Source organism: Pygoscelis adeliae, unplaced genomic scaffold, assembly GCF_000699105.1.
Source record: "Pygoscelis adeliae isolate BGI_AS28 unplaced genomic scaffold, ASM69910v1 Scaffold38, whole genome shotgun sequence".
Classification (NCBI taxonomy): domain Eukaryota; kingdom Metazoa; phylum Chordata; class Aves; order Sphenisciformes; family Spheniscidae; genus Pygoscelis; species Pygoscelis adeliae.
Window position 1 is genome coordinate 18,420,446 of NW_008825614.1, and position 13,046 is coordinate 18,433,491.

Genomic DNA, 13,046 nt, shown 5'->3' on the forward strand with positions numbered 1-13,046 from the left:
TTTTAGAAAACTCTCAGAAATACTTCTATTTCTGAAAAGACTTTTTTTTAATATAAATAAGGCTATATTTGGGAATTAATTTCTTTTATGGTATCTTCTAAAGTGAAAGAAGCAACTCATACATTGGGCACTGGCTACTTGGTGATTATTCAAAGGATAATTTTCAGGAAAAGAAAATCTAACACTTTCATTCTAATCAATGCTAGGAAGAGGGATACAAGAGTTCTGTAAAACTGCACCTTCAAAAGCAAAGCTCCACTCATGATACTGAAAAAATGTTGCCAGCCTTTTCCTTTCTTTTCTGAAAATTGAGTTTGTGGACAAAATAGTCTTGATTGTGTCTTTTTGACAGGTCAGACATTATATGCTTAGAAATATGTTCCTGTAGTGGTTAGGTACTGGTGTGTACAAAAAGGGTAACACTAAATATGTCAGTTTACATCTGCATGAAAATGTAGATATTTCTCCTTTTGTTTAGAATATTGTGTTACTTTCTCAAAGAATGCACCTTTTAAAATTAATATCTCAAAATCTATGAAATACGTTTAATTTGGACCATGTCTACTTGAAATAAGAATTTTCCTCCAAATTGCTCAAAAATCTTCCTTTCTCAAAGGCCAGACTTAAATAACATTTAGCTGTGTGCTTAAATCCCATTCTGAATACGGGGTAAACTCCTTCTTACCCATACTCTTTCCACAGACCTTTCAAACTTTTGCTTTTTTGGCCGCACGTTGGTGAAATGGTTTTGTATCTTTTTGTCTTTCCTTCATGATATGCTGACTGAACACCTGAAAAAATACTTGTATATAAATAAGAACAAATACCTCAAAATGTGTCCATAAATTTCATTTAAATAAAAAATTGAATTAATCCTGGCTGTGGTTTTTTTTCACTTTCAGTTGATAACAAATGGGACAGCACTGTTTGCAGGCGTAATGAATTTTCAGGAAAGAATAAAGAAAATGGATAGGAAGTAAATACAAACTGCTACCTATGAAAATAAATTTTTAATCTAGATTCTTAAATCTAGATAAGGAGCAGGTTTGTGCTGTGGGCATCTAGTAAAAATTATTTGGTATAAAAATACTCTGCTGGTTTCTAGAAAACTACTCTGAACATATATACATTTTTAGCTATTGGGTGCCTGCCTTCAAGTACTTGCCGTCCAAGTCTGGGTCTAGCTATTGCTGGAGCTCTGAATCCAATTATTTTTTCTTAATTTACAGCCAATAACCTTGAAAAACAAACACATTTCGGCAAATCACACATAGTTCAGAAATGGAAAAAAACTAAATGAGTTGTCCAAACGACTTGCTGCAAACTGTTCACTCAGCGTGACTGTACTGAAGCAGCACTGCTGAAAATGTCCATGGCAGTCACAGGCTTCATTCTTTATTCTTTACGTGGTAGCCAGCTTTCTTTTCTATTGATTATTTTGTTTTTCTAAGGGCTGTTACTTTTGCAGGGTCTGTTTCCCAGACCCAAAATGCAGAAGTTTAGTTACGTGGACAGTTGTCTCTAAGGAGCCAGAGCTGAAGCACTCATTTTTGGGTGTGTAAGTGTTTGTATTTGTTACCCAAGAAAGGGGAGAAGGGCAAGGTAGTGGTCTGAATGTCTGATTGGGATCCATTCTTTTTTGGCTTTCTTCCTTCCCTTTGCGGTCTCTGACGAGATTCAACCTCTCTCTCTGCCCCAGTTCTGAGATTTCTGGAAATACAGTAGTGCTGCTGGTAACTCTGTCAGTAAGCCTGAATTGCATTTCTCCCTCAAAGTGGAGATTAAATCTTTGTTATCTACGAAAAACATACAGTTCCTCAGAGTACCTGAGACAAATTCTGTGAAACATAGTTGTTTGTAAAGCACTCTGAAGATGAAAAGCAGTTAATATACATATAATCACAATAAATAGCCAAATCAAACTGAACCACTAAAAATAAAAATTACCAGAATGACTAATACTTCCTGGGCAGGAGGCATCAGATAATGCCCCAAAAAAATTTTTCGGTCAGATGGTTGTCACAGAGATATATCCAGGAGCCATAATCCTCTGATTTCCACATCCCAGAGAGATGGTACAGCATGCCACCTTCTCCATGATCAGCTAGTTAGGCTGGTCGGAGAAGTGGACTAGGTCGTGGCTCTGCCCCCTTTCAGCTTCATCCCACGTGGGATGTTCAACGGGAGTCTAACCAAGTGGAGAACATCACACCCTGGGCCTGTGCTTGGCCGTCGCCGCTGCAGGGTGTCTCTTCCCGTGTGAGGTGCAGGCTGATCTGCTGCATGTCTAGATGGGACTGGTTTATTTGTTGCATATCCTTAATACTCTGCAGTCAGAACCAAACCTGGATTTTGTGAAATAATATTCTGGAAAAGGCCTCTGGACCTCAAGTCAAGGAGACTGGTTAAAAGTCTACATTTCAATGAAACCGTAACTACTTTCTTTTAGATTATACATCTTTAACAGCTCTGGAGATGTCCTTAAAATACCTCCCAATCCAACCTCAATGCTGAAGATGCAAAAGCCAGAATGTCACATGTGGCTTAATTTAATTTTAAAGGAAAATTAATTTCTGGATGAAAAGGAAATTCTTTCTGTGGAAAAAATCTGTCACAGGTTGAACCACGCTCCTTAGGAAAGTTGTACATTTTTATTTCTCAGAGTTCCTGTTGTCATGCAAACCTCTTGCACACCTTTAGCACAAGGAAGTAGAAAACAGCTCAAGATTTCCCAAATACGGATCAGTGCTTCCTACAGGCATCAACAAAGGTTTCAAGTGAATGCTACATTTCAAAAGCTTTCTTAAGCTGTTTCTGTCTAGACAAAGGTTTTCTTCAAAGCTTCTGAAGTGTATCATTATGAGACTTCGAAAGCAGACTTGTCACCCTGAGAATTAAAGTTTTAATAAAAATGTTGACCAGAAGAATTCTCTCCATGTGGTGCAATTACTATTTACAAGAAAGGCGAACACTGATATCCCTAGGCAACCATGCTACAGCTTTATCAAACTCCTGCACACCAAATGCAGACACTTTAATCTTTCTATCAAATGTGAAAAAAACACACATCTGAAGTCTTCCTTCTTCTGCCGTTAAATTACAAATCCATTTGCTCCTTGATATTATCAGCATTTTAAAGATGTGTAATCCTGGCCATGGGATTGCTTTTAATCCTCTAATAGCTATTTAGCTGATCTCTTTGTAAAAGCCCATCCACACTCACATGTTATATTACCCAGTGTCAATAACATGGCCAAAGAAAACCAGAAGGCACTACAGAAAAGTCATGTTCAGAGAGTAAAGCAATCAGGGCCAATTTATCTCACTGGAATAAATGAACAGGGAACGTCCACACAAAAAATAAAGAATCTTTGAAAACCTTTGCCACCAGCATACTTGGGAAGGATGCAAAATAAGATCCAAAACATTTTGAAGAGAGACTCTCAAGTGATACCAACAGAAAAGCCCTGCTGAAGTTAGCTGAGGTCAATCACTATAGCTGAGCAAGGTCTCGGTAAATCTCTCCAAAATAGAGTCTAAGCAAATATAACTTCAGCGGGTGCTCATCACTAGTAACCCTCAGCGTATAGATAAGTGGCTACAGAGTTAAGAGGTAAATTCGTTCTAGACAAATGGGGAGCAGCAAAATGGTAAGACTGCAGCTATACCTAGCTCTTACACAAGGCTGTCCAGCTGTAGATCTGGAAGCCCTGTAAACACAAGATGAGCAACATTACCCATCAACCTGAAGGTGTTCTTCTAGGTAAAAGTCTGCTATAAATGCTCACTCATGTATTTCCCACATGTTTTTTACACATTTTTTCTACTTTGCTGTGAATATGTTCACTGAAAGAGTGATGGAAAAGTTCTCCAAGTTGCCCTTGCTGGGAGAACAAACTAGAGGAGTGAAGGTGTTTCTGAAGGTAGATGTCTCTCTCCATATATCAGTGGATCTCCGTACATTCAATGGTGGATCAAATAGAGAGGGGTCAGGCTAGGATGCTGGTGAAAGGAGCACAGACTGCCAAGAACATTTGTTTGGAATTTACGGCAGTCTGGCAAGGTGGCACTGCTCAGAAGATGCCCCAGAGCTGGCTGAAAATGTTATGGCTCAGCTACCCTGAGCCAAGACCCTGGAAACTCAATAGGAACCAGCATGTTCATTTATTATGCTGTGCAAGAGACTGGTAGTGCTTTTCAGGAGTGAAAGGGCCACCTTTTTTTTTCATCAGAGTGTCCTTTCCCCTATCCACCCATATCCACATTGCAAGATTATTCCTCTGACTCTGAGGTCTGATCAGCATAGCAGGCATAGCTAGCCGGTGGGTCAGGGACGCAGCACCCAGCTGTGCTTGGGTGGCAGTGGGGTTTTGGAGAGGTAGATGATGGCAGGGTGGGAGAAGGGCTGTTGCTTCACTCTGGGAAGGAGACTTGCCTAGGTGGGTGTTCAGATGGAAGCTACCACTCTCTAAGAGTGGGATTTCAGCAGGTCCTGTTTTAGCATCCACACTTCAGTAGCCTTGCCCTCTTGTATCACTCAAAAAATTCTCATTTAAAAAGCCAAGTCAAAAAGTGGGCCTGGGAAAAGACAGAAGGTGCTGTTTGCAGTGCTGTAGCACTCAGCTCTACTGGGGGCTTACCACAAGGGCTTCACAGGAGCAAGTCTCTCACTGAAATGAAATAAGCTTTTCTGGCTGGATAAAGCCTTGTGTGAAAGTCACCTGGTGGCACACCTATGCTTGGTTATCACCCTTGTTGCCAGAACTTGTCCCTCCATGGCCTGAGCATGCAGCATGCACGCAGGGTACAACCAGCACCACGGGAGCTACTTGAATATATGAAGGGTGTGGGTAGTTGCCTCTACCAGATCTGGGCTGAGGGTGAGAATAAAGATTCAGGGCTCTATCCTGGCAGTGAGGTACAGCCTTGGAAGAAAAAAACCTTTTCCCAGTTGCAAACTGAGTTGAAAAATGAAGTGAACAACTAAAACCCAACTCAGGAATGGGTAGTATGGGTATGTGCGGAGGCTGGGTTTATTGGATACACTTCAGAGGGAAAGCACAAGAAAAGATTGGTTTAATTGGTTTCCATTTATTTGTCATGGCTTACACAAGAACCATTCTTCCCTAAGAAACATGGTAGGTGCATGCGTACAAGCGGGAAAGGCTGGGGTACCCACGACCCAGCCTTGGAGCTGAGCTCTGCCGATGTGCTTTTCCTGAGGAGACCAGGAGCATCATGCAATCCCACACCTTGCCAATCCAAGACAAAACCCGTTTGCATTTTTTTGTCTGCTTTCCAGTGGAAACAAAGCTTAGACTATGCTCTGTGTGTGACTCCTGTCTCCAAAAGCTTCTGAACCTCTGCCTGGTTTTCAGCCAAACCCCATGGGAAGAGAGTCTCAAAATGCAAATCAAATGTCTCCATTTTTTTTGGTCAAAATAGGGGTTGGGCAGGGGCGGGGAGCCCAGCTTAGGGTTTATGGCTCTGGGTGATGAGCTGTGGTGTTTCATGCTGGGTCAGATTTCTGTGCCACCCAGCTGCTGGAGGCCACAACCCCTGGGGCAGACACAGAAAACAGGCAGTATGTCTGCTTTTTAGCCACCTCCACTCATAACTTGGTGTATTCATGTAAAGTGAGGGGATTTGTTAAGGTAAATACACCTATCTGTGAGGCTGGGTGGCTGAAGACTGATTCATTACCACCACTGTCTTTAGATATGGCTGAAGGAGCCAATACCCCCAAAACTCTGGGTTACAGGGGTGGGGAGCGCCGGCAAGTCCATATTTCACTCTGAATTCCCTCACCCTTTTTCAAAGGCTTTGAAGCCAAGCTTGTAGGACTCGCTGTCATTTGGGAATGAGCCTGCATTTGCTGAAGCACCAAGAGTTAAGTCTATGTTACCACGGACCTCAGGTTTTATCGATTATGTTTTTGCAAGTGCAGGAAATTAAAAGATATTTTGGTGTGGATCGTGTTTTTAGCCAGGCTAAAAGAAGCTTAGGAGTTCATACATCCCTCTGCCAGTTTCCCCCTTGAAAATTTTGGAGACCCCTCAGCTCACTTCAGATATGACTGGAGATAGAGTCTCAGAGACATGAAATTCCTACACAGTCCATGAACACTGGTGGCATCAGAGTAGAAAGACAGGACAAATTAGAGTCCTTACAGAGGGGAAAGGTAACACTGAATTGTCTTCTCAGTTTGACCCGCCTGATGGTCAGCCAGCCCACAGGCACCAGCCAGCCATCAGCAGACACACGTGCTTTGCGCTAATATAACATGCTGTCTCTTGTCTGTTCTGCTGGAGCTGAGGGATCAAAATATGAGTATTTTGAGGGAGTTCTAGACTTGGGAGGGGAAGCTGAATGAATGGACTGTGAGAGGCTGAAGGGTTGAAAATGGGGGGAAGGTAGTGGGCAGTGAAGCCTGGGAGCGTATAACACAAATCCAAGCCAAGCTGCATTTGCTGTGCTGCTCACAAAGCACCTTGCTTGTCCCCATGGTTTTATTTTGATGCGGTGTGGTTCCAGGCATATATAGCAGATTTTTGTGTTCCAGGGTTGTCAGCCGTCGGCACTGAATCCTAACAGATCTCTTCCACCTGCACCGAGATCACAAAGAGAACAAGTAGTTACAAATAAATGGAATTTTCACGTCTTTTTATGTATTTGCTTTACTGCCAGCATTATGCTGTATTAGGCTGCTCTCTAGATGTAGCTTTTTTAAATTTAAGAAGCACCGAAGAAGTCCCAGGCTCAGCTGCAGAAGGTTTATCCCAGAGAAACACTCATGCAGAGGTGATGTGTGTGTCCCCACACCCAGAGGTGTTAAAGCTCACTGGTGCTTAATGAATGAAACTGATAATAAACTGTGTAATGTATAAATGAAATAAGCCGGATGGACAAACACAGGTGTGTGTGTTGTGGTGTTTGTGCATGGGAGAAGGAGGAAGGATGGCAGGGGGGAGGGGGAAAAGAAAGTGGGTTTGCAGTGTGGCACACTGCTTGATACCAAATCAGCTCCATGGCTGAAACAAGGGAAATAGGAGCAAATTAGATATGGCACTGTCATGGTTTAACCTCAGTTGGCAACTGAGCACCACGCAGCCGCTCGCTCACTCCCCCCGCAGTGGGATGGGGGAGAGAATTGGAAGGGTAAAAGTGAGAAAACTCGTGGGTTGAGATAAAGACAGTTTAATAGGTAAAGCAAAAGCCGCGCACGCAAGCAAAGCAAAACAAGGAATTCGTTCACTACTTCCCATCGGCAGGCAGGTGTTCAGCCATCCCCAGGAAAGCAGGGCTCCATCACACGTAACGGTTACTTGGGAAGACAAACGCCATCACTCCAAACGTCCCCCCCTTCAAGCCGGATGGACAAACACAGGTGTGTGTGTTGTGGTGTTTGTGCATGGGAGAAGGAGGAAGGATGGCAGGGGGGAGGGGGAAAAGAAAGTGGGTTTGCAGTGTGGCACACTGCTTGATACCAAATCAGCTGCATGGCTGAAACAAGGGAAATAGGAGCAAATTAGATATGACACCTTTGGGGAAGATTAATTCCTGGAAGGAAAAAAAACCTACTTAATATATTTGCAGGCAAACCCTGTGGAGATATAAAAAGGCTGTGAGATTTTGCATAGCAGAAATGCTAATGAGAACAAGCAAAGCAGCGACTCTTGTGGACCAGGACTTAGAGGGAGCCATAGGCAGGGCTGGAGAGAGGCATGACTCCCTCCCTGGCCCCACCACCAGCCAATGTGGGTGTTTTCCACCATTTAAAGTGCTGTCTTCCTTCCCCTGGCATATTTATCCTCCTCCACTGGGAGGGAGGAGTGCTCCTACCCCTGGAGGGCTGGCTTTGCAGTTTTAGCCCAGGGGTGCCATGAGTTTAGGGAGGACTCCGCTTTGCCTCTTGAGGCTTTGCTCACTTCAGGCATCCCTCACAAGCTCGGCCACGATCGGCTGCATCTGCTGTCTCTGTCATGAGGCAGAAATGAGAGGTGGGGCAGGCTGGGGCTGAACTGCAGGGTGGGCCTTAATCCTGAAGGAGGAAGACAGAATAGTGGGGAGGGAGGAGCCCAGCACCATGACGAGAGCTGTGATGAGGAGCCTGGAGCATGGATGGAGGCCAAGTGCAGGAGGTGTCTCTCTTAAATGAGTAGTTGCACCACTGGCACTGCTCTTCCTCCCTCCTCCTCCTCTGTCCCCCACCCTGGGAGTCAGGAGTGCTGCTGGAAACCGTAGGGACAATGCATTGGGCATCACAGGAGAAACTGAGAGCACTGGCTCTCTGAACGGGGATGAAGGGACAGGGGCAAAGTCTGTAGCATGAACGTCCAACCCAACACAGTAACACATCTGTTGGAAAGAGGAATCAGAGAGCTGTAGGCTAGGCATGCTCTGCTGGTCATGATGGAAAGCTTTATCAAGCTCAGGACTATAGCAAGGGCTGTTCCCTGCTGCTAGTGTTTTTCAGAGAGTGGATATAGGTTTACATCATAGTGATAATGCCCACTTTCTTGACATTTTGCCATTCGCCATTGATGCCCATTGTTTTCCTCTCCTCCCTCCTGTCTGCCCCTGTAGCCCTAGCTATTGCTATAGTGGCAAGGGTATAGGGGCATGTCTTGGCTGTGTATTTTGTGGCCTTCTCATACAGCAGCCTGATTTTAGCATCCCTTCTTGCTAACACCTCTCTGCTGATCACACTACATGCAGCCCTTGATGAAGATGGATGTGCCTTGCAGCAGCTGGGCGGGAGGTGGGCAGGGAGCTGCTTAATAAGCAAAATTTAAATTAAAAAAAAAAAGCCCAACCCCTATCAGCAAAGAAGAAGCAATATGATTTTACCACCAGCTATTGTGCAAAAATGGCTGAGACCACAGCATTTGCATGACGGTGAGTCTGTCTGCCTGCACCTCAGACACACCACATTTATCTACCTACCACCGCTTCTCATTCGTCTTTTCTTGTGCATCATTGCAAAATACCTCCAAGCGTATTTCTTATCAAAGTGCTGAGCAGTTGTGAGCAGGCTGTGCTCTAGCTGGGGAGTGGAGGGAATGATTGCAGAGCTCAGCCCACCTGCTGTCAGGAGCTGAGTGATAAACCCAGATTACTTCAGCCCCGGGTTTTCCCTCTGTTTCAACAACAGCGTGGCCCTCCTCTTGCCTCTGTGCTGGGAACGCCAGTAGATCTTGCCCCATCTCACTGGAAAATATCACCGGGCTGCCCCTATACGACTTTACCAGGAGCTGGTTGCAGCCGTGGCACTGCCATGAGCTCACTGGGCTGCTTGTCCCCTGTGTGAGTGGAAGTGCCCGAGTCCCCTGCGCTCATAGATAAATCTGCCCTTGCACGTTACCCAGCTCTGGTATTGCAGACCTGGTATCTGCATCTATTGTATTGTATTGTATTGTATTGTATTGTATTCTATTCTATTCTATTCTATTCTATTCTATTCCATATATTACAGGTATAGTGAGCATGGTGGGGACAAAGAAATCTCTCTGTCAGTCTGTCATGCCAATGATGCCACTGGCATCCTCCTTGCCATCAGCTCCCTTCTGCTGACTAATGCAAACCATCACTGAAGCCAGGCAAAAAGCCACGAAAAAGACCCAAATGAGAGCTCAGGCCCTGCCCAGTTCTACTATTGCTTCCAGGCTCCAGCGATATGCTCTCAACATGGCTGGGTAATGCTGCACCCCCCAGTTCGCAGGGGCGATGCCCCATGCGAGCGGTGGTGGCACATCCCGAGGGGCCTGTTAGGCCAGATCAAACCTGGGCACCTACAGCACATCAGTGTGACATGCTGTACAAATGCGAGGCATTTGTCTCTGTTTATGTGCGGTGTGCTCCATAGCTTTGCATTTTGCAGCGCTGTGAAAGCTTCAAAAGTTCCATTTATGTTAACAAGCCCATAAAGCATAAGGTTATTAAATGTTGTTTATAGTAGCCTGTCTGAGAAGCTCATTCAGTTACCAGCTGGTTCAATTTTTGCTAAAAGCAAGTTTCATAAGGGTGCCAAGTTGCATCTGCATGTGCTATGGGAGCTTGTGTTGAAAGGGCAAGAAAAACAGCGGTGATGCCATCATCATGCAATGGCTGAATTACTCTGCAGTAGGGATGGCCAGTGTTTTCAGAGATGAATGGAATATGCTGGCTTTGTGATTGAAAAAAATGTGGCATTTAAACATTTTAAGATTTATTTTTGGTAAAACTTTTTTAGCATTGATTATTTTCTGCAAACTACTGGAATTTTTCTGAGGTCATTGTCTTAAAGAGCACATTTCACATTTGCATCTTTGGTGAAAAAGTCACAGTTTAGGTCATTTCATCACCTAGCAATCACCACAAAACCTAATAAAGTTCTTGCGTATGTGGAGTGATGGGTATCAGAAGCTGTGGCTGGGCAGGAGATGGTCATGCAGAGTGAGCATTAGGTGAGAGCAACACGGCCAGTGGGGCATTGTGCGGAGCAGGCATTTGCAGAGAGCAGCTGGACAGGAACGGTTGGAAAAAAAAGAGTTTAGACTGAGTTAAAGGAGATGCCTGTTGACGTGTTGGGAAAGGATCCCAAGGATTCATCCACGTGGGCCTACTGCGAAGGTGGCACTAAAAGCACATTCACAGTCTTAGGGGGTTTTTTTCCCAAGAAGGAAGTCTAAAGTGGGGTCTCTGGCCAGACTATCTGTGGCTGAAGCACGGGGTAAGAAGACCACCTCTAGGAAAGTCACTGGTGAGTTTTCTTCACCATTCTTAATTGCAAGAGATAAAGTAAGAGTTTAGTAACCAAGTCCGGCATGCAAGTGTGGGCACAGGCATGCGTGGAGCAAATGCCACAGAGCACCTACACCTTGGCAGGTGCCAAGGTTTGGGGACTGGGGGCTTGGAGCATGGGGCAGGGCAGAATGGCATCTGGTGTAAGTGTCTGGTATAACGTGTCACTCCAGAGTGACAATGGCAGCAGCACCCCATGTCCAGGAATCATCAGGATGATGTATTTTATTTTATACCTGAAATAAGTTTTACAGATAAGACAATGTTTATTCTGTAAATAATTCTGAAGGCCATTTTCAGTTTGAAAGAATGCAGTTGAAAATACTATAAAAATGTAGAATACTGTAAAAAGATCTTTGATATGGTCCCCCACAATATCTTTCTCTCTAAATTGGAGAGGTATGGATTTGATGGGTGGACTGTCCAGTGGGCGAGGAATTGGTTGGATGGTCACATCCAGAGGGTAGTGGTCAACGGCTCAATGTCCAGATGGAGATTGGTGACGAGTTGTGTCCCGCAGGGGTCCGTATTGGGACCGGTACTGTTTAATATCTTCATCAATGGCATAGACAGGAGGATCGAGTGCACCCTCAGCAAGTTTGCAGATGACACCAAGCTGAGTGGTGCGGCGGACACACCAGAGGGACGGGATGCCACCTAGGGGGACCTGGACAAGCTCAAGGAGTGGGCCTATGTGAACCTCATGAGGTTTAACAAGGCCAAGTGCAAGGTCCTGTGCCTGGGTGGGGGCAACCCCCGGTATCAATACAGTCTGGGGGATGAAGGGATTGAGAGCAGCCCTGCCGAGAAGGACTTGGGGGTACTGGTGGGTGAAAAGCTGGACATGAGCCAGCAATGTGCGCTCGCAGCCCAGAAGGCCAGTCGTACCCTGGGCTGCATCAAAAGAAGCGCAGCCAGCAGGTCGAGGGAGGTGATTCTGCCCCTCTACTCTGCTCTGCTGAGACCCCACCTGGAGGACTGCGCCCAGCTCTGGAGCCCTCAGCATAAGAAAGACACGGACCTGTTGGAGCGGGTCCAGAGGAGGGCCACGAAAATGCTCAGGGGGATAGAACACCTCTCCTGTGAAGAAAGGCTGAGAGTTGGGGTTGTTCAGCCTGGAGTGAAGGCGGCTTTGGGGAGACCTTATTGCAGCCTTTCAATACTTAAACGGGCCTTACAAAAAAGATGGCGGCAAACTTTTTAGCAGGGCCTGTTGCGACAGGACAAGGGGGAATGGCTTTAAACTAAAGGGGGGTAGATAGAGACTAGATATAAAGAAGAAATTTTTTACGCTGAGGGTGGTGAAGCACTGGCACAGGTTGCCCAGAGAGGTGGTAGATGCCCCATCCCTGGAAACATTCAAGGTCAGGTTGGACGGGGCTCTGAGCAACCTGATCTAGTTGAAGATGTCCCTGCCCACAGCAGGGGGGTTGGACTAGATGACCTTTAGAGGTCCCTTCCAACCCAAACTATTCTATGAGTCTATGTATTTGCATTGAACCATGCCTGCAAAACGGAGGCAGCTTTGATTTTATTTTTTTCCTGAAAGCATTCCCCTCTTTTCAGCTAGCCCTAACTTTTAATACTGAGAACAAAGTCCACAAGCTTATGCTCAAATATTGACAGTGACTTGATTGCAACAGTTAGGAAAGTGACTTGGCAGAACTGAAGGTTTAAGGCATTCACATCATGAAAAGCGTGACTGGAAATCCACCGGACTTAGAATTTACTCGGAGAGGTTTAAGGAAAGGCAGTTTGTAAGGCAGAGTAAAAAAGCTCAAAAGCTTTGGAGAGTCAGTGAGATGCCTGGAAGATCAGATGCTATTTTTTTCTGAGACTCCTTGGGATGGAGCTCTTTGGAGAATAGGTTTTATAGAGAAATTCCCAGTACCTCTTCATTTCAGCCAGGTTATATACATAAAAATATTACAACACAGATGCTCTAAAGGGAAAGCATGTATAAGACAGGCTATCGGACAGTACTAGGAGTATATTCTACCTGGCACATTATGGATGTGAGACAACACCTACATGGTTAAATCATATCCCTCCTTTCTTTCTTGTTTTTTTTTACCCTAGATTCAGTGGGACAAACTCACCCCCTCATGAAAGATCTGGCAGCTCCCTCTGAGTCCTGAACCTTATCCAAGTGATAATTATACCTGTTTGAAATCTGGGAGCTGAGAAGTAGCCTCCAGCCACTCAACAAAGGCTGCTCCAGTGCTCCGAGGAAGCGGTGCCGACACTTCCCTTCTCCTTGTCTG